The sequence below is a fragment of the Rattus norvegicus genome, chromosome 17 (genome assembly GCF_036323735.1).
Source record: "Rattus norvegicus strain BN/NHsdMcwi chromosome 17, GRCr8, whole genome shotgun sequence".
NCBI lineage: Eukaryota > Metazoa > Chordata > Mammalia > Rodentia > Muridae > Rattus > Rattus norvegicus.
Genome location: NC_086035.1, coordinates 19,085,172 through 19,112,704, shown reverse-complemented (window position 1 = coordinate 19,112,704; position 27,533 = coordinate 19,085,172). Strand labels below are relative to the sequence as shown.

At 44.8% G+C, this 27,533-nt stretch overlaps 1 protein-coding gene across 19 annotated transcripts in view; it reads right to left on the bottom strand.

Moving 5' to 3' along the window:
* The window catches only part of Atxn1 (ataxin 1), a 411,355-nt gene that overhangs the window by 242,047 nt on the left and 141,775 nt on the right, over positions 1–27,533 (bottom strand). For all 19 annotated transcript variants that reach the window (XM_039095353.2, XM_039095354.2, XM_039095351.2 and 16 more), the window contains one exon: positions 252–380. The gene's annotated coding sequence lies outside the window, so the exon portion shown is untranslated. The remainder of the gene's footprint in view (positions 1–251; positions 381–27,533) is intronic.

Below are 27,533 nucleotides of genomic sequence, written 5' to 3'. Positions count from 1 at the left end.
GAAGCAACAGTTCTTTCATTAAAAGGCTCCAGAAAAGTAAGTAGGGGGATAGTATTTAGAAATGTAGATGTATACTGTTCCTGTATGTATGTGTGTGTGCCTGTGTATGTGTACGTGTGTATATGTGTGTGAGTGTTCACACGTGTTTGCACAGGAGCACGCACACACATGTGCATCTTCTTGAAGAGCACTGCTGTGCAACTACTACTGACTTAGGACTTCCAGTTGCGACAGGCTTTGGACCTACTCACCTGTATCATTTGCCCTCATCACAGTGCAAAGCCACAAGCAGCTACCTCCCTCCCAGGCGATCTTTTCTTGAAGATTTTGCTTGAGTAGAAAGGGTGGCAGTAGGGAAATTCAGTGTAAGAGGCCCGAACCTGTGAAAATAAAAACCAAGACTGGTGGTTAGGCAGCTTTGCGGGCCTAATTAACTTACTCAGAAGTCACCGGAAAGATAAATACTCTTCAACAAGCATGCATGAGCGCACACACACATGAACTCACACATGTCTGCCCACACGCGTATGAACGCACACGCATGCACACTCCCACACGTGTACACACATTATAATCTTTAAACACAAACAATTTTTAAATCCAAAGGATTAAATTAATAGAGAGCTCCTCCTCTCCTGTTGTGATTCTGAGATTTCAGGGAATCAAACACAAGGCTGTCAGCTCACTCTCAGGAGCTATCAGAAACATGCTGAACTAGAACTTTCGGATTAAAAGTTTTATTTTGGTTATAAACTTTTGACAGGTTTATTTCTGTTTTATGCATGAGTGTTTTGCCTCCATGTATGCATGTGCATTTTGTGTGTGTGTGTGTGTGTGTGTGTGTGTGTGTGTGTGTGTGTGCAGAAGCCAGAAGAGGGTGCTGGATGCCCCCAGACAGGAACTATAGCTTGCTGTGACCTAGCAGGTCAGATGCTGGTCTGCATTTCAGGCAGGCAGCACCCTCCTGCCCTGGCCCCACCTCCTCATCACAGTGCAAAGCCACAAGCAACCACCTCCCTCCCAGGAGATCTTTTCTTGAGGATTTTGCTTGAGTAGAAAGGGTGGCATTCCCTACACACCCTGAGTTCTCACCCACCCTGAATTTGCCTCAGCCTAAAATGCTGAGGCTGTGACAACATGCCTGCCTGCGTACCTGTGACATCACTGTGTACATGCCAACTCCTGCCTCACTGGCCCCAAAGGCTACATGTTGCTCAAAAAAAGAACAGTGGCTGCCAGGGCAAAAGCTTTTCACAATAACATCCTTGGCAAATGACCCACCTTGGAAGCATTGGAAGTCCTGCTGGGACAATAAATATAGATTTTCTGAGAGGTCACAGAGCCTGCTCCGGCAGATTCTCTTTTATTCACCCTGCAAGATTTCCTAGGCTTTAAGCTGGAACAAAGGCAGCATGGCTGTCCTACACAACCCACTCCATAGAACTCCTGGTATGTCAGCCTCTCCCTGTGACCCCTCCCTCCCTAGCAATGAACCCAGGGACTTCACGGTGGGATCAAAGCTTCTCTCCACTCCTGTGTGATCTCGAGACACTGCCTACGGACAGGAAATGAGGAGGCCCAGGAAGACTTAAGTCCCACCCTCAGAAACCACTTAAAAACAAAGTCAGGTATGATTATAATCTCAGGGCAGGGGAGGCGGAGGCCAGCAGATCCCTTGGCTGGTGCTCAATGAACGACAGACCCTTTCTCAAAGAGCAAGGCTGATAGCTCCCGAAGGACAACACCAGAGTTTGACCTCTTCCCCCCGCAGGTTCATGAATGGATGTGTGCTCAAACCAGTTCACATGGGCATATACATACATGCATGCGCAGATACACACGGGGGACGGAAAACACAGAGGGAAAACTCTGACTTAGGCTAGAGCTCTAAAAATGCTTGTCCTGTACCAAATTTGAAGCCCACAAAAGAATGTCTATAACAAATATGTCACCTTTGAAGTTCAGCATAAGGGACTGACAGGGACCTTATTGCCCTGCTGATGGACTCATCCCATTTACTGTTTTCCTAGAAGATGTGATTTTTTTTTTTTAGGGTTTTATTGTACAGGTTCTCATGTAGCCCAGGCTGATCCCTAACCTACTACATAAATGTCCCTACACTGAATCATTCTCTAGGCTCTACAACCTGTATGCCGAGATGACTGACAGGTATCAGTCTACCTGGATTATAGGGCTTCATGAACATTAGGCAAGAACCCTATCAACTGAGGGTTACCCTCTGCTCTTAAATTACATTCTATCACTCTATGTGCATCTTATAACTGGATCCCCACTATATTTTTGTTGAGATTCGCCCAGTTTGTCTTACAGTGACTGGAGTTTGCTCACTTCCGCACTGTAGCATTCCATTGTGTTGTTAAACTGAATCGGTTTGGCTCAAACTTGGCTTTGCACTAGGGTGGTAAAATCTGGCCCAACACAGCCTCTGCACATGGTACAACTGTATCCCTAACTTGATATATAAACAAGCTATAATCTATTCTAAGAGTAGAGTATAGGCATTTACCCAAGCGTCTACGTCTCAGCCAATCACAAGAGTCAAGATCTAGCCAATCAAAGGCTGCCAACGGATCAGACCATGTCTACATAAGGCCAATGGCAACTAGAGCCAATCACCTCCTGTCTGCTTGTCACTTCCTTTTCTTAGGCTATTAATATAACCTGTAAATGTGCTCGGGTGGGGCCTCCCAACCCGTCCTTGTTCTGGAATGCTGCCCGGTTCTAGAACCTTTTTTCCTTGCTTAAGTAAACTTTGGTTAAATTTAACTCATGTCAGTTTTTCCTTTAACAGTTTCACAGTGTGAATATATATATATATATATATATATATATATATATATATATATGTGTGTGTGTGTGTGTGTGTGTGTGTATGTATGTGTGTGTATATATATATATATGTATATATATTTCTTCTATTGATGGACTTTCACATTTTTTTTTCAGTTTCCATTTTTTCCCCCTGTCAGAAACACGCTATGTCTATTGGAAGCAACACACATAAGCATGCACTTCCCTGGGGTTCGGCCTGGGAGTGTGTGAGCACACACTAGTCCACGATAGCATTGGAGTAGTTTCCAAAATGAATATATCAATTCTCACTCCTCTTGGCAGGAAGCCGCGTGCATTTTCAAACTGACCAGTCACTTTAGAATCAAGAAGATGGGCCCCATCTGCAGCTGGCGGATTTGCTGGCTGAGGGGACGTTTTGAACATATACTACTCCTCCTTTCTCACAGTGGTGAGTTCACATGCCATTCACCACTGGCGAGGGGGGGTGACTTGCCAGGATAGGTTTATGCTACCACCTTGGAAAGTGACATTAATTAGTGACTTGGATTGGAAGGAGGGTGGAGATTTGGAAGGTCCCATGTGACTTTATTTCTCAATCATTCGGTTCTTAAGGGGGTGCCACAGGATATTCTAATAGGCAGTTCAGGTGTGGGGTCCCAGCACACAAATGGTAGAAACAGAGAGATCAGAGGTTAAGGACATTTTGAGTCACAACATAGGTTCCAGGGCAGCCAGGGCTATATAGGATACTATCTCGATAACCACCAAACTAAGTCAAAACAAATAAACAAATAACAAAATAAAAAAAAAAAGAATGTTCTAAGACACATGAAGTTCTAGGGCCAACACTGCCCAATGGGCAGATATATATATATATTATTATATATATCTATATATATATAATATTATATATATTACATATATATATATCGATGAAAATTGAGGCATTTCTTTATGTTTTCATTATTAGAAGCTAAGCAGTGAGCCAGCTTAGATGAGAAAAACACATTTGGTTTTATTTTAGAAACGCTAAATTAAAGGCCTTGTAATTATGTTTTGCAAGGCATAGGCTTCATGGGAAAAATCTTCCCTCTGCATAAGGCCAATGTCAGGAGGTAAGGCTCCCAAGCCCTTGATGTTGGTTTAAAGAGCAACCCCTGAGGTGGGCTACTTTAACAGAGCTCCTCCAGGTACTCTTTGGACCTAGCTAGGTCTGAGTTGGAGGTAGCAGTTAAAGGTTTAGCCAGACAAGACACACTGATAGTCGCTGGTCAGGAGTCATAGTCAAAGCTCACTTAACAGGAGTATTCGACTCATATCAGGGCAGCACTAACCAACATAAATCATGTCACAGTCCTTCCCTCCCTCTGATTATACTGTCATAACGCTAAGTGGTCTTCCTTGTGGTTCTGAGTCCCCTTCTCCATCCTGGTCTCCTTTTGACTGGAGCCCTAATCTGGCAGGAAAACACCTGAATCATAGTATTATGGTAAGGGGAGAAATGAGTAATTAATTTTGCAGGAACGGGGGATATTTCTGGCAAACTGGGTGTTAAGAGAAACTAAGAAAAGCAAGTTACGGTATTGAATGCTTGTTTGGCGTTTCTTGGTCGTTACCAGTGAATTCACCTCTGTGTAGGCCCTCACATTGTGTTACATTAAGAGAGATCTTACAGTTGTGGTTGTTTCGAATGTATTTACTTATGCATTCATTCATTTTTTTTATTTGCTTATCTCAGTGTGCCTATGTATGTGTGGCGTACAGAGGACTGTTTGAAGCAGTCAGTTCTCTCTGACCCCTACATGGGTTGCTGGAATCAAATGTAGGAAGCCATGCCTGGGTTAAAGACACCTTTGTCTGCTGAGTCACCGAACAGACCACAAGCCTTTATTTCCTTAGCACTTCTCAGACTAGTTAGTAAACTGGGGACCGGGCAGGGATTACCCGGTGAGCTCTTCCTTCCTGGTGAGGGGAGCTTTACTTACCTTGTTTATTTTCTATTGAAAAAAAATATGATTTTAAAAGCCACCCTGAGGCAGGTGGAACACGTTTGGCAGAGTCTGGGTTTAATCTCCAGCATCACATCTAACAGCCGCGGTGGCGCATACACCTGGTTTCCCAGCACCTGGGAAGCGGAGGCAGGAGGATGAGAAGACCAAGCTCATCTATAACTACACAGTATGTCAGAGGCTAGCCTGCCTGGGACCCTGTCTTTTTTTTTTTTTTTCCGGAGCTGAGGACCGAACCCAGGGCCTTGTGCTTGCTAGGCAAGCGCTCTACCACTGAGCTAAATCCCCAACCCCGAGACCCTGTCTTAAAAGAAGTGAAAACCACCTTACAGTGGGATTTAGTGTCCAGTGCTAGTGCCCGTGAACATGTGGTGGAAGGAGGGGTCTGCGACTTCAGGTGACAAGCTAGCAAGAGCGTTAAAGATCAAGGCACTGCAAAAGGGACTAGAAACAGTGTCGCATAAAGATCCTGCTTAAATACTCCTATATTCCACGAGTACAAAAACCCATTGATAAATGACTTTGTCATCCATATGATATGTAAGTATGTTGGCTTGTTATCCGGTGACTAGACTGTCTTTGGGGGAGAGTTACTGGGGTTCACTGCAGTGTTTAATGAGTGGCTAATTAGCTTCCTCCCTCTCTAAATCTGAACTCATGGAAAATGAGGTCAGAACCCTTTTCCCACCCAATGTACCCTTTGGAGACTGCATCAAACCTGTCAGCAGCCTTTGTAACAGGGGATCTCTTTGTAAAGACCATACAGGTCTAAAAATTCTTCATCAAGGCCTAAACATTTGTTATGAACTCTTGCAAGGGAGCTGTTGGGACAAGCTGGGCCAACCAGGCAAGTCTCAGTGACATCAAACTGCCTGTGCTCCCTGATTGACTGCCTTTGCTTTCACTCATCTACAAGGGGCGGGAGTGGCAAACTAGATGCTCTCATGACATCCCACTTCCTACCCCATCAGCCTTCTCCCACAGCAGAAGAGCACCGCCATTCTGGGACAATATCCTGACAGAAGCAGAGCTTCTGTTCTTCTCCGCCAGAGGCAAGGGGAGCAAACGGGGGTTTGTAAATACCTCCACGTGAAAGAAAAACAAAACTGTTTAGGCTTTGTAAGGGAAGATAGTCAGCAGCGAGTTGTCCAAGGAGTAAAACTCGCGTACAGAATCACAGTTGGTCTTAGACTTGCCACGCATGCGCAGGCCGCCCATTTCCCCAGGCACCCTTGTGGCAGCAACGCCCATCCAGGAAAATATTACCTCACATGCTCAAGGAACGCTTCCCACCTTTGAGACCACTGCGGGTCCCCAACAAGCTGCACAGAGCTGTTTTCAACACAAGAGGAAGCATGTCCCTGAATGCTATCAGTAGCGTTGTGAAATCCAAGGTGGGAGAGAAGACTCTGTGGGAACTATGTGGGCTCCCAGGGCAGCTTCAAGTTTGACTAAGTGGGGAGGGTGCACGGCTTGGCTCTGGGCCGGGACAGCAAACAGAAGCCGCGAGGTTCTGAGCTGTGCTAGATGTAGAATTGAGAAGCCTAGGATAGAACAGAAACGTTGAACTAGGAAGGACTAGTAATACATGGCCTGGAAGGTCGTCACAGGTCGTAGGGACTGGTGATCGCTGAGGCATATTTCCAAGACAACCGTCCGATGACTCCATCTACCTGGACCTCCACAGTTAGACACTGTCATTTCGTTTTGTTTTGCTGTCCTTCCTCTCCTCTCCGTTCTTTGCTTCTCCTTTCCTCCTATCTCCCTTGATCTTCCTCTCTCAGTATCCCCCCTCTCGTTCCTCAGAATAGAACATTCGAATATTCAAAATAAATACATGCATTCCTTAGCGGAGATAACTGCTTGCTGGCTTGATTCTTGGGTTCATTAGTCATTAAATGAGACATCGATGCCTGTGGAGAAGGCATTGAGCTGGGTTTAATTATATAAATAGAAGTACATGGCCCAGAGTACTTGTCTTGTGTGCAAGAAAGCCCGGGTTCCATCCCCGGTACCATGTAAACTCTGCAAGTGGGCACACGGCAAGAATCCCGGCACCTGGGTAGTTCAACGTTACCTTTTGGCTACGTAGCCTGGCCTAGAGATCCTGCCTCAAAATAAAATAAAACAGAACAAAGCAAGCACATATGGGTATCTCTGCTCTCAACTAGCTACTCAGAGCCAATCTGAAAGCAAAGCCAATGGTTTCCTGAAAGGCCAGCCAAATGGGGCCCTATGATAGTATCCGTTCACAAACCAGGTGGGGACAAGCTCTGCTAAATGCCATTTAGCTGCAAGGTTGTCCTGCAGAGAAACTGGCCTCTACTCTGGAGCCACAACCCCTTCTCTCCCTTGTTTGCTGTCCAGATGAGGAAGGGGAGGTAGACTGGTGTGTCAGCACATTCATGGCAGAACCATGCCCCAGGGACATTTGCAGAGGAGGGGGATCAGGCAAAGCTCGGACTAGAAGGCAATGATGGCATTGCCATGCACCCCTGCCCAATCAGAAGCCAAAGATTCCAGAGGTGTCCACCCACCTAACAAGACCTTCCCTGTTCAACCCAATCTGAAAGCCAATGATGTGTGACACATTAGCACTCCACACTTGTCTAGCTTTCAACAGTCAGTCATCATTGCCCAGAAGGTGCTAAGCAGTCCGTCTCACCAATCCCTCAGCAGGAGGGCCCACAGAGAGGATGGATCAAGAGAGAAGTGAGAGGCCCTCAAGGTTGGTTGATACAGAAATATGTTCTGATACCTAGGAGACTCAGAACTCTGAAAGGCTTCTATGTGAAGCTCCCAAGGTCATTAAAAGACAAGCCAAGGGTCTAAAGGGCTGGCCCGGGCGGTAGCCTGCTTGCTAGGCAATTGTGAGAACCCGAGTCTGGTCTCCAGAACCTATGTAAAAAGCTGGACATGGTGGCACACGTGCTGGGCTAGCAGAGAAGGTACTGAGCAGAGAGATCCTGAGAGCTCTTTGCCAACCAGGCTGGCCTAGTCAGTGAGCTCCAGGAATCAATGAGAGACTCTGTCTCAAAATACAAATTGTACAGCTTCTGAGGAACAACACCTGAGGCTCGCGCACGCACACACACACACACACACACACACACACACACACACACCATACACATCACACACATACATATACATACACACATAACACACACACACACACACACACACATACATATACGCACATATAAAATACAAGTTCGATTGTTAAAGGACATCCGATGTCTTCTAATAATAACCACAAACAACTGTCATGCTGAAAGACAGAATTATTTATAAATATTTGTATGTCCAGATATGAACCCTTCTCTTCCCCAATACATTTCAAAGGGGGACAGATTTTGGGTATCACTAAGATGACAGTGTTTCTTGCTAAATGTCACTGGAGTAATAAACAGATTCACTTTTAGGAAACTTTAGTGAAGTGGGATAGTATATGCCTGTAATCCCCTCCTCCCGAGAGAGGAGGATCACTGAGAGTTTAAGGGCACTAGGAGATGCTGTCTCAAAAGCAGAACAATCTTCAAAATGAGTATCACGATATACATGGAAATCTTGAATGTGATAGTATGATTTTTTTTTCTCATGAAACTGTAGAAATGAATCATAGTTATTTTCTACCAATAGCCAAGATTAATAGGACTGGAGAGATAGCCCAATTTGTAAAATATTTGCCTTGCAAGCATAAGGTTCCAAGCCCTTTCTCCAAAGCTCATGCTTAAAAAAAAAATGTTTGTAGAGCCAGCTGGGGTGGTGCTCTTCTAACTCCAACCCTGGGATAGCTTAAAGGTTAACCAGCCTAGACTAAGTGGCAGGTTTCCAGGCCACATAGAGACATTGTCTCAAAAAGTAAAGTGGAGGGTATCCTGAGGGATACCACTTGAAGTTGATTGACCTCTGGCCTCCACACATATGCACACACACAGGCATGGGCACACATATGCACACACACAGGCATGGGCACACATACTAACGACACGCCCTCACCTGCATTCCTGGCCCTGAACGGCACATGCTGTGTGCTGTCTGCAATACATTTTAGAAAGACGGCTGACCCTTTTTCTCCTGTCTCCGTTCTGCCTGTGCGAACTGCGCCCACAAAGAGTGCAGTGTCGTTTTAATATCTCAGCAAAGCCACACAAAAAGTCCACAGCATCGTACGGTGCTCCCCAACACCAAAGGAAATGATCCAAGAGTATACACACCACTGATTACGCTACATTAACACAGATAATTAAAAGTTGCCTGTCTAATAATATTAGGCAGCAGACACAACTTTTAGAAAATGTCTCCCTGGTATTAGCTATGCAAAAATCCCCTGAGTGAATGTTCCTCGCTAATCAAATCCATCTCCTCTTAAGAGTGGGTATAATAAATGGGTAGCCTAGAAGGAATGCTTTGAACAGAATGTCTCACTATTGTCTGATTATTCTAAATTTAAAACTCCAACAAAGGCAGGGATTATTCTCCTGGAGGTTCAAGATTCATGAGAGTTTGCTAATGAAGTTCCTTTAGGAGCGCAAATCAAAAAATTGCTATCTGCGAGCTGCCAGTGTTTTATGCTTGGGTGGTGTTTTTAAATCAAAGTCACTATTCATTCAACAACAAATGTTTGTCTGGGATAAATGAATGAGAGTAATGGCCTTGAAGTACTTCATGAGCTTAATCACCTCTAAGCTATGAATCAGGACACAGCTCCTATCCAGCCTGGATGCGCACGCCATTCGGAGAGAAATGGCAACCATCCTTCCGAGGGCTGAAGTCAGACCTGGAGACTGGAGCACACCTTTTGCTGCTCATCTCCTCTTGGGGATGGGATGGGATGGGGTGGGGTGGAGTGGGGGGCGTCTATCAGCCCCTGTATTTGCCTTTCTGTGCAGTCTCCATACAATTTGGAAAGCTGAAAGCTGAAAATCTAGGGCAGACGACGAGAGAAGATTAGAGCATCATGACAAAGTGGGGGTGGTTGGTGAGATCACGAAGGGGCAAAATCCCCCGCCTTAATATTTAAGCAGAATGTTAATATTTCACCCCAAGAGGAACAGAGAGCAAAAGATTCAGAATCCTTCTGATATATATCACTGTAAGAGAGACATGTGCCTATAGGACACAGGATGGGAGGTAGGGCAGGACTCCCTGGGGCTTCCAACTTATTCCTTCCTATTCTTCCAAGAATGCTGATAAAAACCACCTTTTTTTTTTTTTTTAACCTTCATTCTGACCTTAGAACAGGATGCAACCAGGGAGCTGGCTAGTTACTTAACACCTACCTTTTTGCAACTCTCAGGAAATGCAAGTAGAAAATTGTTTTTGTTTGCAGGTGGAATCTATTCAGTGAGTAGCAAATCCTCATGCATTTCAGGCTCCTTGAACATCTTACAGCTTTTGCCAATCCATGCCAAGGGAATCAAGGCCTTGTTACCCCCATAGAGAAATGCTGTGGATGTGCTCAGTGTAAGGCAAAGTATGATGTGACTCCCACAGGTCTAGTTTGGCCCCAGTGGATGGATGGGAACCCTCTGTTTTACGCAGACTAAAACGTGGAAAGTGAACTTTACCTTGGAGAGCTTCTCCCTTTCCCCAAAGGGGCCCCCTAAAGCCCCTGAGGTCTCTCTTTCCTAATTCCTCTCCACCCCTCCCATCCTCCGAAGCCATTAACAGTCTTGAATCACCCTACTGTCTCCTTAGGAATACACTTCACTCATTGTTTGTCTCCTTAAAAAGGGGGAAAAAAGAAAGCTACTTTTAAACCTTTTAATTTTTAAGGCAGTGCATCAAAAGCTTCCCTTTTACTTCACTTTCTGGCACCGGGCGGGCTCAGTGGATGTTCTGAATGGGTAAACAGGGAAAGTCATGCTCCCTACTTCCAAAAGTCCTGTTTCAGCGCGTGTTAAAGCCGGTCAGAAGGGCGGAAGTGCTTTGAAATCACCAACCAGGTTCACTGTCCAGACAGTGCCTGAGCGCGAGTTACTCAGTTACAAATTAGAAGAGACCCGGATGTGGTATGATGTAGTTAATGCACCAGTTACAAAATAACCATACATCTTGGCCGGCCACATCATCTAAAAGACTCCGGACGCAGAGGAGCTCAGGTGCAGGGCATCACAGCAGCCGAGGGGATAGACTGATCCCTTCTGCTAAGGGTCTGCACCTCCAGATCGAATCCAGTTCAGGAGGGACTACCCTATTACAGCAGGTCTGGAATGCCTGAGAGTTTGGATCCACCCCGTAGCCGTGCGCCCCCTACAGGCAGCTCTGAGTATTGTGCTCCTGCTGAATCCTACCCAAAAGCCACCTCTCTCCTCTCCCTGCAACCTGTTGCCTAAGGACGGCTCAACCGTGCAGATACAGTGCCATCCACTCATCCCAGAACCCAGTTTGAGCTAGCTACAAATTTCCAAGGCAGAACCGCTAACAATCCCTAGGTAGAGTATACACAGCCTTAATTAACAGAGAGTGTTGGGAAACATATTCCCTTCATCATGCATGGTATCTTCCCTGCCAGGTAGGTAAGGAAAGAATATTATAAAAGCAAAGGCAGGTGTTAAGAAAAGCAGGTGACGGCTGGGGATTTAGCTCAGTGGTAGAGCGCTTACCTAGGAAGCGCAAGGTCCTGGGTTCGGTCCCCAGCTCCGAAAAAAAAAAAAAAAAAAAGAACCAAAAAAAAAAAAAAAAAAAAAGAAAAGCAGGTGACCAAGAAGGAAGAAAAACATACGGTTTCCTCAGTCCCCACAGTAAGAGGGGTAGTTTGCCAAAACCTACTGCTGACCCAGGATTCGTTCAGAGGTTGAATTTCTTAAAATCCATGTATAAATGAGCCAAGAGTGGTGGCTCACCTCAGTGATCCGGTCACTCTGCAAGCCCAAGTAGGAAGAGGACCAATGTGAGTTCAGGGTCGGCCTGGGCCACATAGTGAGTTTCAAGTCAGCCTGTGCTAGAGTGCGACCCTATCTCAAAAGGCCTCACCCCTCTAAAACATCAAATACACTATGCTATGGCTAACCGTTTAGATAGGCAGGGGTGAGGGCAGGGGGGAATAAAAAATGGAGGTGAGGATATAGCCACGAACACCCAGCTAGGAGGTAGAACAAGTTAGAGAAACCAGAATATTAAGTGGGGATAAAGAGGCAGCTTGGTGGGGAAAGGAAATGTGGGAACCTAGAGACAAGATTCACTGAAGGTAGGCCTGGAAAGATGGCTCAGTGGGCATTAACCCCAATGGCCTGAGCTTGATCCCCTGGAACCCACGTAATAGGAGAGAATTTTCACAACTTCCCCCATGGCATGTGCTCACCTGCTCCCACACAAGATAAATACATCCTAAGTTTTTAAGAATAGGATTCTTAAGAGCATTGCTTTCACACCTCCCCCACCCCCACCCCGCAAGAGTCTCTTTGGATCACGGCAGGAAGTGGCATGAGAGACAGAGGACTGAGTTCTACAGACCCCACCTCTCTGCCAGGGTTTTCCAGGTTGGCATTGGGAATACAATACCCCCTGGAAGAGAGGAGGGATGGGGGCATGGGACGTAGAAACTCAATCTCTCAGGCCAGAGACATGTAAAGGGGGCTTCTCATAAAGTTTCCTGCCCAGGTCTGAGCATGGGGAAGCAGCAATGGGGACCTGATAGAAGCTGTTCCCTAGACTCCCTCCAAAGGCTAGGGGTGTCGCTCAGTGGTTAAATACCTGCATAGGAAACACCCAGGGTTGGATCCCAGCACTGAAGACCAAACATCAAAGTGCTGTCAGTGCTGGAGAATAACAGGAGTCAGAGGAACCCCTCCATTTTCCACCCAGCACCTCAAACACCGACCACTGTGCTCTCTTGCCTCAGGAACCTTGTTCACCTGCCAGGAGCCAACTCTTGAAGTACAGTAGTGTACCTGTCCGGAACAAGGGCACCTTCGAACAAGACTATTCTTGTTTGTACAAACCATGCCCTTCGTCTGTAAGGATGTTTCTCTCATTTGTCACACCCAGCCTCTAAATGTTAGATCACAGGTACACTTCCGGTGAGTCTCAAGTACCCAGCTCACACCACCTGTTTCTGGATCGTCTGCGCATTGGCTTGAATTGCTCACAGCCTTCCGGTGTGTAGACAACAGCCCTTCAACCCATGACCCACGGCAATACTACTGACATCTACATCTGTCCCTTGCCCCAGCCCTTCTTATTTTATTTTTCTTTCTACTTTGGGTCTCTGAAATGGGATCTCATATAATCTAGACTGGTCTCAATCTTGCTATATATCTGAGGATAAACTCTTTCCGATCTCCTCTCTCCACTTCCTAAGGGCTGGGATTACAGGGTCTCACCCCTCCTGGCCAGGGTGTGTCTCCATTAGAAGGCGAGTGAGTAATATTTGAAACTACTATGCGCAGAACAATCATCTCCCAACCGAGCATCTGCGGAGGGCTGCTCCACAGAACCCTGGCAGCCCTGTCTCTCTGCTCTAGAACAATCTTGACTTTCCGGTAAGCACTCAAGTCAGCAGTGCCCCCTCCCCCACGTGTGCAAACATCTCTTCTCCTTCCTTCCAAGTCACTTTTATTGACAACAACTGCCTCTCAACCATCTAGAGGAGGAAGCACAAGACACTGAATCCGAGGTGACCGGGTTCATTAAGCCTATGACCCTCCCACTGCCTGCACGCACTTGACCTCCGTCTTGTTTTGTCATTTGACTGCATTGTGTTTGGGCCGTGAAGAGAGTTGTTTTGTTCACTCTTACTCAAAGACATGTGATGCTATTGTTCTTTGTCTCCTTAAAAAAAAAAAAAATCTGTTGGCGTTCCTGCTATCCCCAGTAAGAGAAGGGCCTGAGAGGTTTGCTGAAACTTCAGGGCTGAAGCAATTATCTGCTGAACAACCAGAAGCCAGCTGCAAAGGCCATGAGGAAAAGTGCAAAGGGCAGCTCAGGCCACGCTTTGAATCGTAAACATTATTGCGGGCAGAGTGGGTTGCTGCTGGCTGGCGTGTTTTCCGCACCTAATTGGGCCGGGTGGCACGACACTCCCGGGGACCATTACAGAGACACAGGTGTGGCTTCCGTGCGTAAAAGTGTGTGTCTGGTGATCTGGGCATGAGCTTACCTTCTACAGACCATTTTCTATACTAAGTGTTCTGGGGCAGTTCAAGAGAATTGGATGGATGGTTTTGTGAATCCGAAAGCCTCTCCCGTTGCGTTTTATGAACGCCCAGCTCTGAGCTCTGGGTACAGCTTCTATGAATACTTCAGAACCACAAGAACGTAAGAGTAGGGAATGGGCTTTTTTAACCTGAAGCTATTTTGCTGCAGAGCCCAGAGAAATAATCGCAGAAAAGGCAAGGCCAGAAATGTGACACTTGATTCTCTATCTCAAGAAGGAGAGTAAACAGAGTGATCCCAGTCTGCAAGAGTGCATGCACGGGTGGGGGTAGGGGGGCGGCAGCTGGGAAGCAAGAGGGGGTCTGGGTCATCAGGGAGTCTGGGTCACCAGCATTTGAGTAGCTCAAGTCTCAGAATCAAGCCTATGTGCTGGGGCTATCAGGTAGGATGGAGGATGTCTGTTTAGACAGTAGGGTCCTATGTCAAAGGAATCCGTTCACAGCTACTCAGGCAGCAAACAGAGAAGTCTGGATCCAGGCGAAATTCAGAAATCAGAAGGCACTCCCTTGTGTGGTGATCTCACCCAGCACCGACTGGAAATCATCTACAACAGAGAAAGGCAGACATGGCCCAGTACTCCAGCTTCCTCCAGGGCTTGTTTGCCTTTTGGCTCCGGCATTGGTCTTAGAACCAAGACTCCAGGCTGAGATCAAGTCTAGCCTAATCGTTGTCTGAAGGCACTGAGATTATTTGAGAATGAATTCCATGCCAGGAAAGCCCTCTTGTCACTCAGTCAGAGACCCACCCACAACAGCATGAGGACACGTAAGGGCCCAGTGACAGAAGAAAACTCCCAAGAAATAAAGAAAAGAAACCATTTCACGAAAGGCCTTACCACTAGAGATCATCATCCATGGTTTTGAAACTGAAGGAGAAGGAAGTTCAGACGTAGACATGAATGGCAGAGGAAGAGAACAAAGGCCAACTGACCGGATTATGGAATTAGAGCAGGAAGATGAACGTTCACACAAATAATGGGTAATATAAAAGTGTGCATGAGACAATTTCAAAAGGTGGGCCTTAAATATATAAAATAAGTGTATAAAAACCAAAGAACTCTGGGTAATGATGCGGATTAGCTAAATTAAAGTGAAAGTGGACCAAAAGCACACACATTAACCTTTTAGTAAAAAGTTTTGTTCAAAGGTCAGTTGTGAGAAGTGTGATTGTCCCTGACATGAAGACCAGTGGGAAGGGAAGAAACAGGCACGAGGAGGAAAGTCAGTTCAATGACGTGTGGAACGCACTGGGAAAATGGTTCTAAAATGCACAGGGGGAGAATCAGGCTGGCTGCAATGCTGGAGAATACAAAGGAGGAAGCCAGCACACAGGTATCTGTGGTTCACAACGTCATGGAAATGTATACCAAAGAAACAGCCGTTAAAGATATAATAGAAGAAAACTTTTCTGAAGCGAAGGAGCGGTGTATTCCAGTATTGCAACAAATGAATAAAAACCTTCGATCTATATAAGGAAAAATATGAAGATGGATATCTATGCTTATGCAAGATAATCAATAAACAGGAAAATGACCTGTGCTTATTTCCTGAGAAAAATGTGAATTCTGAGCTCAGAGAAAATGCCATAAGCATTCAGTGAGGAAGGCCATGAGTGTGGCTACACAGGCCACTAAGACAAAAGCAGGGGGAAGGAAAGAAATGCGTATTCTGGGGACACACAGCTGGGTAGAGAGTGGTCACATTTCTACTGAGGTGTGAAAGCCAAAATAAAATCAAAATCCCAGGTGATTTAAAGGACCTAAAAGACAAAGAGCTTTACACACACACACAAATGTGAAAAACTTTTCCAATCAAACAAGATTGAACTTATAAGAAAAAGGGGGAGAGTTTTAAAATATTTTTATATGCAGTGAAGACATATACAAAGGAGCAATAGAAAAAATAACAGGTTATCTGGACAATTTTCAACAGTGTTTTTTTTTAACATTACAAAATTTAGTTTTTCATAATTTCACACATACATAGATGACAGATAGAAGGAAAGATAGACAGATGATAGAATATATAAAGACATATATGTGTCTCACTCCATATATATGTATGTATAAATATATATATGTATATATATATATATATATATATATATATAAAGTATCTTCAGTCTCTACTTCTTCCCTGTTTTCCGCATGCCCTTAACATATCTTTCTTCCAAATTCAAGCCCTCTTTTTCTTTCTTTCTTTTTTTTTTTAAAAATAAAGTCAAAGAAACCCCTGCGTCTATAGTAGCCATACATACATGGGGTAATATATCTCAGGAGAATAGAAAACCTACCAGTTGCTACCCCTGCAAAGAAAAATGGCTCCCTACACCAGCAGCCAGCAGCTGCCAAGAGCTCCTTGGCTAAGAGGGAGGCCTAAGGAGTCCCAACTCCGTGCATGTTGGAATTTTAACAGGCTTGATTTTGCTCAAAGTGCTGAGAATTAGCAACCATGCATGCTCAACCATAGACGGACATCAATATATCAGCCCTCTCTGGCTAAGGCTCAGGGGCCATCTTGGAAGAGGGGAGAAGAAAGAATGTGAGAGATGGCGGATGTGGAGAGGAGCTGAGAGGGCACGGCCATTGCCTTCGTGAAGTCACAGCAGCAGCAGCCGCATCTACCTACGCTGAGTCTGCACAAGATCTAGCCAGTTCTTAAAGGGAACGCTCTGTGTCTACCTCTATCATCACAGGGGAAAGCTGAAGGAGGAATAACACTGTGCTAACCCCATCCATACAAGGAGTGGCTAAGGTCTGGAAGGTCTGTGACATTGAGCAATGTCAGATGTGTGGGTCCCATTTACACAAGCTAAGGCAGCCACGAGATTAAATGTAAACAACATACAATGTGACTATTGCTATAGAATCTCTCTCACACACATACACACACATACACACACATACACAGATACACACATACACACACACTCACACACATACACACACATACACAGATATACACACACACATACACACTCACACACACTCACACACACATACACACACATACACACATACACACACTCACACATACACACATACACACACACTCACACACACATACACACACACATACACACACATACACAGATACACACATACACACACACTCACACACATACACACATACACAGATATACACACACTCACACACACATACACACTCACACACACATACACACACATACACACTCACACACACTCACACACACATACACACACATACACACACATACACACACACACTCACACATACACACACACTCACACACACATATACACACACAGACACACAGACACACACACACACATACACACACATACACAGATACACACATACACACACTCACACACATACACACACATACACAGATATACACACACACTCACACACATACACACTCACACACACATACACACACATACACACACATACACACACATACACACATACACACACTCACACATACACACATACACACACACTCACACACACATACACACACACAGACACACATACACACACACACACACACACACTCACTACATTGAAAACCCAGGGAATATAAAGGAACCACAAAAGCACAAAGAATGCAAGACTGTCCACACACGTCTATCAACACAGAAGCTAGGTATTAATTCTCTTTTAAGAAGTAAAAGACTCCCAGATGGAGTCATAAATTAAGAATGGCCTCATAGCATCTTTGAGAAACACATAAAAATTAAAAGAAGAAAGACCGGGGCAAAGGGACACCGGGAAGCTTTGCACTTGAAGGTGACAGCTACAGTGTTCATTTAAGATCAGAATTAAAGAGCTAAAAGCATTCCACGGGGGTGAACTTCTTACAGACAAAGGGTGTCTTATAAAGAAAAGTTAATATGTGACCTGCCAAGGTGGCGAGACATGACACAGGCTGAGGAAAACAAGCCCAGATTCGGGGAAAGGGAGGTCTCTCTGCCATGTGCTTTTAGTAATTGGGAAAGTAGTGAGATAAAACTTATAGAGGTTCTAGACAAGGTGACATGATAAACACGGCTCATGTGCTGGCAGAAACCTGATCTCGGCAGTATTCAGCTTCTGCATGGGAGCTCATGCAAGACCATCAGAAGCTGTGTATGGGGACATCTGGGAAGCTTAACACATCCCAGTGCCATAGGAATGGCTGCAGAATACAGCCTGTGAACAATCAGAAATGTTACTGCGATCAAATGGTCAATGTAAAAAGTCTTCAAAACACATGTAAGGTCTCATGAGGGTTTACAATTTGCAGACTGAGAAAAACCAAAACAATTTGTGTGTGTGTGTGTGTGTGTGTGTGTGTGTGTGTGTGTGGTGTGCTTGAGAGGGGGGAAAGATAGAGAAGAGAGAGAGGGGAGGAGAGAAAAGAGAGAGGGGGAGAGAGAGAAGAGAGAGGGGAAAGAGAGAGAGGAAAGAGAGGGGGAAGAGAGAGAAACTTAGGAGAAGCCCCCTCATGTATTTTTAAATCACTCATAAACATTGAAAATATGAGCTCAAGAAGTTAGGAAAGAACCAAGAACTAAAACAAGAACATCAAGTGTGCAAACTATGACAAACACAAAAATGCACATAGAAAACACTTCGAAAGATGGGCCTTAAACACATAAAAACAAACAAACAAACATAATAAGTAGCTAGGCTTATGATCCAAATTAAATTTAAAACGAAGAATGGAGAAAACCACAAATATTCAAGATAGCCTTTAGTTTTAAGAATATGTGGGCTGGCAAGATGGCTTAGTGGGTAAAGGCAGCTACCACTGAGCCTAATGGCCAGGGTTGGACCCAGGACCCACATGGTGGAGGGAGAGCTCCCACAGGCTGTCCCCTGACCTCCATATACCTGCAGCACCATGCACGTCCTCTACCCCACACCCCACTCATGCTAAGTAAATGTCTTTAGAACGGGGTCCCCAATGGGGTTAGAGAAAGGACTGAAGGAGTTGAAGGGATTTGCAACCCCATAGGAAGAACAACATCAGCCAACCAGATCCCCCAGAGCTCCCAGGGACTAAACCACCAACCAAAGAGTACACATGGAGGGACCCATGGCTCTAGCTGCATATGTAGCAGAGGATGGCTTTGTTGGGCATCAATGGGAGGAGAGGCCCTTGGTCCTGTCAAGGCTCAATGATCCAGGATAGGGGAATGGCAGGGTGGGAAGGAGGAAGGGAGTGTGTGGGTGGGTGGAACAGCACCCTCATAGAAGCAGGGAGAGGAGGGGAGGGGATAGCAGGTTTCTGGAGGGGAAACCAGAAAAGGGAATAACATTTGAAATATAAATAAAAAATCAAAAAAAAACAAAGAAAAGAAAAGAAAAAGAAAGAAAACTGCATGTGGCAAAAAAAAAAAAAAAAGTCCTATCCTATGCTTGATGTCATGTTAACAAAACTTAAAATGTCAGATTTTTCTAGAAAAAGAGAAGTATTTTATGTTAAACAAAAATCCAGGGTCAGAAAAATTACTACATAAAAGCACTCTAGGTATACACACCTATACCCTATGTGACCTGTAAGAGGTGGATCACGAGTTCAAGGCTAGGCTGGGTTACTAGTGAGGGGAAATGGGGGGGGGGGGCTTAGAGAGTCAGCTGGGTAAAGTGACTGTCCTGCAAACTCGAGGACATAAGTTCTGATCACTAGCAGCCATGCTTGTAAGCACATGGGTAGGAAGCACAGACAGGCCGGACCCCAAGATTCCCTGCATAGCCAGTCTAGCCTACTTGCTAAGCTCAAGACCACAGAAAGCCTGTCTCAAAAAACAAACAAACAATGCAACAGTGACCAAAGAACAATATCCAAAGTTGACCTCCAGCCTGCACTCAAGTGCACCTGCAAACACACGAAGTTGCACACACACACAAAGTAACTTTCCTACAGCCCAGCTGAAAATAAAGGTTACCGAGGACAGCCGACCCTGTGAACCCTCTAAGGAAGAACTATTTGAATCCTGCAAAAGTAAACATTGTATAAGAACAAGACTGAGCAGGGATGAAAGCTGCCATCCTGGAAGGAAAGGCTACGGGATCTCTCCAAGTAACCCTGTGATGGACCACTTATTCTCCTTCATGGTTTGGGTTTAAGAGATGCCTCAACATCTGAGAAAACTTGCCTTCCGCTACGCGAGTGCACGAGGAGAAAGAGACAGGCTAAAGGTAGTTCAGAAAGTTTGGCAAAAGATTGCTCTGTGAGAGGACAAACACGTGTTGTGAATTGTGAGAAGCGTAGGTCAGAAATGAAATGGCAAACCAGATCTGAAGCAAGAAAATATAAAGCTTGCAGCTGCCAGTCACGGGGGAAAATTAATATAAAACAAATAATATGAGAACTGACTCCACACCAGGCACAAGTACACAGTATCCTGGTATCTGAGGCCATTCACCCAAGTTCCTTCCGAGCATACGCTATGGGAGAAGAAAGGAGCATTCTCTCTTTCATTTCTTCTGTAAGTTATCCATTCATTGTCCCTGTGTTTTAGGCAGTATTGCCCTTTCCTGATAATGGTGTAAATTTATTTTGTTTTGTGAATAGTTACCCTGCAACAGTCTTACACATATTCGGGGAGGGGGGGATTGATACTTTTCTGTGAGTTTTACGCCTGGTGTTTTAGATAATAAACACTCAGAGTGTTTGTGTAGTCCACCAGAAGATGCTGCTTCTGATGCCCCACTAGAAACCTCTTGGTTCACTGGGATGAGATGAATGCCCGTCTAGAATTATAAAAGTATAAACAAAAGGAAGTTATCGAAGTTCATTCAAAGTCACATCAAAGGGAGCAAATTAAAACATGTATAAATTTGTACATCGGTGCATACATTCTGCTTGCATGTACGCATGCCTCTGAGTGGGGGCTATGTGAGTTATATGTGGAGGTCAGAGGTCAAGGTCCAGTGCCCTCTTCAATCCCCCTCCACCTTATTTTTTTTCTTAATTTTTTTAACCCTTATTTAGGGGACGGAGGATTGCCTGTGTACTGAGACATGTGTGTAGAGATCAGAGGTCAACTTGCAGGAATCAGGTCTCCTCTTCTGCCACACAGGTTCTGGAGATCAGACTCAGATTGGCAAGTTTGGCAGCAGACACACTTACCTGCTGACCTTAGCACGTCCACAGCCTTGTTATTGGAGATGGAATCTCTCATTAACCCAGAGGTCTCTACCTCTCTGGAAAGCTGGGGTTGCAGGCACCTGGCTTTTCCCCATGGGTGCTAGAATCGGACTCCGTGCAGAGCAAGCACTTTACCAACTGAGCTGGCTGCAAAGTAAGTTTGGATGTATCTCATTGGCATTTGTTTCTGTTTTATAATGGTAGTCCAGAGCGCAGATAAGTGAGCATTTACGTCCATGTAATAACATGTACCGAAACCCTGTGACTGAAGTGAGCTAGTCCAGTGAGCAAAAGCCCTACGGTGCGAACATGATGATTTTAATTTGATTGCCAGCATCTATGTTAAAAACACAGATGTCAGGATTGAATAAACGGCTCAATAGCAAAGAGCACTAGCTGCTCTTCAGAAGACCTGGGTTCTGTTGCCAGCACCCATATCCTGCTGCATGTGATGCCTGTAACACTAGCTTCCGGGGATCCAATGTGCTCTTCTGGCCTCCATGGGCAGCGAATACAAGTGGTGCACATATATTCATGCACACACATACACAGAGAAGAAATAAACACATCTCTAAAAAAACAGTGCTAGTGTACATCTGCAATCCTGATGTCCTTACAATGAGATCAGAGCTAGAGAAAGACAAGTCAGCCAGAAGTTCATGGTCCAGGTAGCCTTGGGCACACAGCACGGCTAGAGCAACAGGGAAAACCCTGCTTCAACAAGGTGGAAATAAAGAACCGCCTCCTGGAAGTGTTCTACACACACACACACACACACACACACACACAGAGAGAGAGAGAGAGAGAGAGAGAGAGAGAGAGAGATCTTACTTCTTAGGCCAGCAGTTCTCATTCTTGACATTTTCCCATAGACAATAACCAGAAATGTTCAGAGTTGATGTATGTTCAAGGAAGTTTACCATGGCATTCAGAACTACAGCAAAATTATAAGAGAATCAAATGTTGAACAAGTAGAGTACTTGGGAGGCTTATGTAAATCATGCAGTCTTCCCTGACCTATTTGAGACATAAGCCATGATGCTGTGAGGACTTGGAGATGACCGTGTATAACACTCACAACATGTCACCCAGGGATGGAGGCAGGTCTCCTGTGACACATCCCCGTTTGAAACTAACTAGAGACAAGAACTCTATCCTCAGGGCCTTGTGTGACTTTTTGCTTGTTATTTTTGTATATCCACTTTTCCTAAGTGAAATATATATAATTTTATATATTTATAATACAAACACACACACATTATCAGGAAAACCGTATACAGTGGGTAGAATAGACCTCTGGATCAATCTGCAAGGTAGAGCAAATGTCAAATGTTTTATTCTATATGTTCACATTACTTATATTTTAAGAAATGTTAATATAGTCACTGTGTAGCTAAACCTGAACTTATATACAGCATTGTAGACCATTAAGCACAGTCCCTGGGTCATGGGAAAAGTTCAGTAGATGTAAGCATGTATTTTTGACAGGATCCTGTCTTTCACTATTCTATGAGGATCTGTGAATCATTTTGGGTAGTGTGTGTGTGTGTCTATGTTTTTATGTCACTCTTACATATGGTTCCCTCAGGCACAGTCCACTTTGAGACAGGGTCTCTCACTGGTCCAGAGTTCACCAACTTGGCTATACTGGCTGACCAGTGAGCTCCAGGGAACCTCCTCTCTCCACCTCTGGAGCACCAGGACTCTAAGAATATTCCATCGCACCTGACTTTTTCACATGGAGTCTGGGACTTGAACTCAGGTACACGGGCTTACATGACAAACACTTTACCAACAGAGTCATCTCTCCAGCCCTCCCCTGGGGATTTCTAGTTTCCTCTCTTGAGGAATAATGTACACAGTATAAAAGAAAATTCTCCCTTCTTCATGTGGGAGATCAATGAAGAGCTAAGGGAACAGAGGAGAGCAGAAATTATCAACATCGTCACAGAGCCCACAGGGAAAGGCTGTGGCTCTGCTTCCTATTTACTGAGGTCTTATTGATAACTGGAACTGATAATGCAAAAATATTAACTATAGGTAGATCTTAGAGAAGGACTATAGTTAGATGATAGATAAAAGAAAAATGGATGGGTGGATAGATGATGGATGGATGGATGGATGGAGATAGATAGATAGATAGATAGATAGATAGATAGATAGATAGATAGATGATGGATGGATAGATAGATGATGGATGGATGGCTAGAGAGAGATGGATGGATGGATAGATGCATAGATATAGATAGGCAAACAGACAGATAGATGATAGAAAGATGGATGGATGGATAGATAGATAGATAGATAGATAGATAGATAGATAGATAGATGAATAGAGAGATGGGAAGGATGGATGGATGGATGGATGGATGGATGGATGGATGGATGGATGGATGGATAGATAGATAGATAGATAGATAGATAGATAGATAGATAGATAATTATTTGGATTTTAAACCTTTACAATTGAATGAGCCCATGGCTTATTTCATTGTCAGATGAAAAGTAGAAAACTCAAAGGCCAAAGATACAAAGTAGTAAACACAGGTTTGTTTGTTTTGTTTTGTTTTTAATCACACGCACGCACGCACGAGCCAGGGTGATGTAATAGAAACCTGGAATACTTAGTGAGTTTGAGGGCAGCCTGGGCTACAGGGTGAAGAAGTGCTTTGTAAGCAAATAAAGGAGGCTAAACAGGTGGCTCGGCAGCTGAGAGCACTGGCTGCTCCTCCAAGGGACCCAACTTTAACTCACAGCAGCCACATGCTACCCCATAACCGTCTGTGATTCTAGTTTCAAGGGTTCTGATATCCTCTTCCGGATCCCATAGGCACTGTATATAGGTTGTACCCAGTCACGCAGGCAAAACATACACAGATACACATTATATACATATACATAACATACAACATATAAGTACATGTTGTATACATATACATACATAAATACATATATTATACATATACACATATATGTAATATGTACATATACACACACACATTATACATGTATACACATAAATATAGGAAGAGAAGAGGGAGGAGGAGAAAAAAGCAGCAGACAACCTGAAGCTTTTAACAGAGCCACTCTGAATATTGTTAAGTCAAGCCAGGTCCAAAGAAGTGACTGCTAGAGAAACCAGGTAACTCAAGGGAGCATGGGCTGCTGATAACCACTCTGCTAATGCAGGACCTAAGAGTTAGCTTCAGCCTGCAGGGAACAGACAGCTCTACTGCTAGGTGAACAAGGGTCAGAGCAGTGTTTCTCAACATTTGGCCCTTGGCCACTTGGGTTTTGTTTTTTGTTTGTTTGGTTTTTTTTTTATCAGACATCCTGCATATCTGATATTTGCATTACAATTACAGTAGCAAAATTGCTGGCACGAGGTAGCAGCATGACAGTTTTATGATTGGGGGGTCACCACAACATGAGGAACTATATTAAAGGGTCACAGCATTGGGAAGGCTGAGAACCGCTGGTGTAGAGGAAGACTAGCTAAGCAAAGAGAATGGGCTCTATCGAGGAGTCTGGGTCTGGGTCTGGGCTGGGGCTAAGTGACCTGGAATTTGTATAGCTCCTGTGAGCCCCTGGGTCTGGCACCAAATCAATAGGAGCCACGAAGGGATTTGGTACAGTCCAGTTAAGGACTCCAGCGTTTATCCAGCCACCGACCAGCCGTGCAAACATTCCAGCAGGAGTTTTTGCCATGACTCATCCGGACCTGAGGCTCAAAACTATAAAGGGTGACCACCCCAGCTTCTAACAATAGTTGTTTTATTTTTAACTTCAAAGCTGGCCCTTGTAACCCAGAACAAACAAAAGAGAACGACAAAAGTAAACGCTTCGTGCATTTCTAACTGTTTCCAGACATCCAGGAGAGGCCCTCTGCTTTTTCCTCTTCTCTGTTATTTTGGTATGTCTCACAATGTGGAGAGTGATGAATGAACATGGGTCACAGGTCAGCGCCCGCTCAGACCCAAGGTCATCGGATGCCATTAGACGCAGCACGATGCTGCATGCATTGTTCGGATAACACTGCCCCGTGGATCACCTGGAAACGCTTCCTACTCGAAGCCTTCACATACCACCAGAGCCTTAGAGTCTAGACAATGCCAGGAGCCAGCCTCCAGTGAGCTGCAGAGGGCTGACAGCAACCCAGACTGAAATGGGGAGGAGGGAGAACCTTTGAGCATGTGGAAGAGACATGATCCTAAGCAGAACATGATTCGGTGCTATAAAGGTGAATTCAAGGAGTTAAGCAAATGATGATTTGATAGTATGAAAAGAAGATGCTCTATGCAAAAAAAAAATTTTTTTTAAACAAAAAGGCCACATGAGAACATCAGAATCAGCAGCAAATGACAGAAAGCAAAATGGAGTTGTTAGGCAAATGGCCTTGATGCCAGGCACAGCGACTTTGAATTATAGTCCCCATTACTCACAAGCTGAGCAAATATGAGCACGTCATTTACACACTGAGCCTCTGTTGTTTGACTCCGTAGAACGTAACCAACATTAGCACAGAGTCACCGGGCCAACTCAATTACACACACACTCTCAGTGTTTAACTACAGTGCCTCCAGATAGATGAGGTCTAGATCCGAACTCTGAAGATACAGGACCAAAAGAAACAGGCGCATCCTTGCTTACACACACTGTTCAGCTTCTCTCAGATGAATGGAGAAGAACCAGTATCTGTCCATGCAGCAGAGAAAACATGCAGCCAGTTGAAAGGCTATACCTTAGTTAGGGTTCTACTGCTGTGAGCAGACACCATGACCAGTGCAAGTCTTATAAAGGACAACATTTCATCGGGCTGGCTTACAGGTTCAGGGGTTCAGTCCATTATCATCAAGGCAGGAGATAGCAGCATCCAGGCAGTCATGGTGCAGGAGTTGCTGAGAGTTCTACATCTTCATCTGAAGGCTGCTAGTGGAAGACTGACTACCAGGCAGCTAGAACTAGGGTCTTAAAGCCCACTCCCACAGTGACACACCTATTCCAACAAGGCCACACCTCCTCCAACAGAGCCACACCTCCTCCAACAGAGCCACACCTCCTCCAACAGAGCCACACCTCCTCCAACAGAGCCACACCTCCTCCAACAGAGCCACACCTCCTCCAACAGAGCCACACCTCCTCCAACAGAGCCACACCTCCTCCAACAGAGCCACACCTCCTCCAACAGAGCCACACCTCCTCCAACAGAGCCACACCTCCTCCAACAGAGCCACACCTCCTCCAACAGAGCCACACCTCCTCCAACAGAGCCACACCTCCTCCAACAGAGCCACACCTCCTCCAACAGAGCCACACCTCCTCCAGCAGAGCCACACCTCCTCCAACAGAGCCACACCTCCGAATGGTGTCACTTCCTGGCCCAAGCATATGCGAACCATCACGGGGTGCAAAAATGGAGATTGGCAGAGGGTGTTACGTTAGAGTAAGGCAATGGTCCTGTGCATCCATTAAGTGGGGTATTTATAAAGACATTATCTCAGAACCCAGAAAAGCATGCGCTGATGATGCTGATGTGGGTGATGCTGACTGAGGTGATATTGATGGTAATTGTGGTGATGATGATGGTGGTAGTAGTGCTGATGGTGGTGGTGGTACTTCCTTTGCTGGTGGTCAAGGTGGTGGTGATGTGTCGATGGACTCATCACAACCCAACAGGCAAATAATGGAACTAGAAGAGGCGTGGCCCCCACTAACTAAAGCAATGAGCGACACGATCGCTGCCGAGCCCATAAGGCGCTGATTAGGACCCTAATTTTCATTTATTAAAGCTTGCAGCTCTATTTTTAGATACAGCCTTCAATCTACCATCATTCACGAAAAGCTTCTCTCCAAATATTCTATTTCAGGAATGAATGTAATTTTTTTTAAAAGATAAAAATATTCTGTGTGCATGAGTTCCTTTTTACCCAGCCATCTTTCTGTTGGTTTGCTGCCTGCCAGCAGAGTACATATGATATTTTAGAGATTTTTCTGTGCAGGGCACTTGGAAAAAAAATCACATATGAACACTGAAATGGCAGAAATAGCTGGTAGCTTTCATTTCCACAGATATTCTCAAAACAGAGGGATATGAATTTTAATGGAAGCCGCTCTAAGCTTCCAGCCTTTTCTTACCTGTCTCGGGGTGAAGAGTTTGTGGTTTAGTCACACGCATGTACATTCGCAGTGTAAAAGATTTTTTTCTGTAACTTACATCCCTGTGGTAGAATACTGGCTTGTGACTTTTCTGAATTGCTAGCTACAGATTATTCAATGTTGGTAGGGTAGAGCATCTAATTATTCGATTGTATATCGTGATGTGCTTTGTAATGTGTTTCTTTATTTTGTATGTATATATGTATGTAAGCATGTAGGTATGTGGACACATGCATACCAACCACAGCACAGAGGACAACCTGTGGA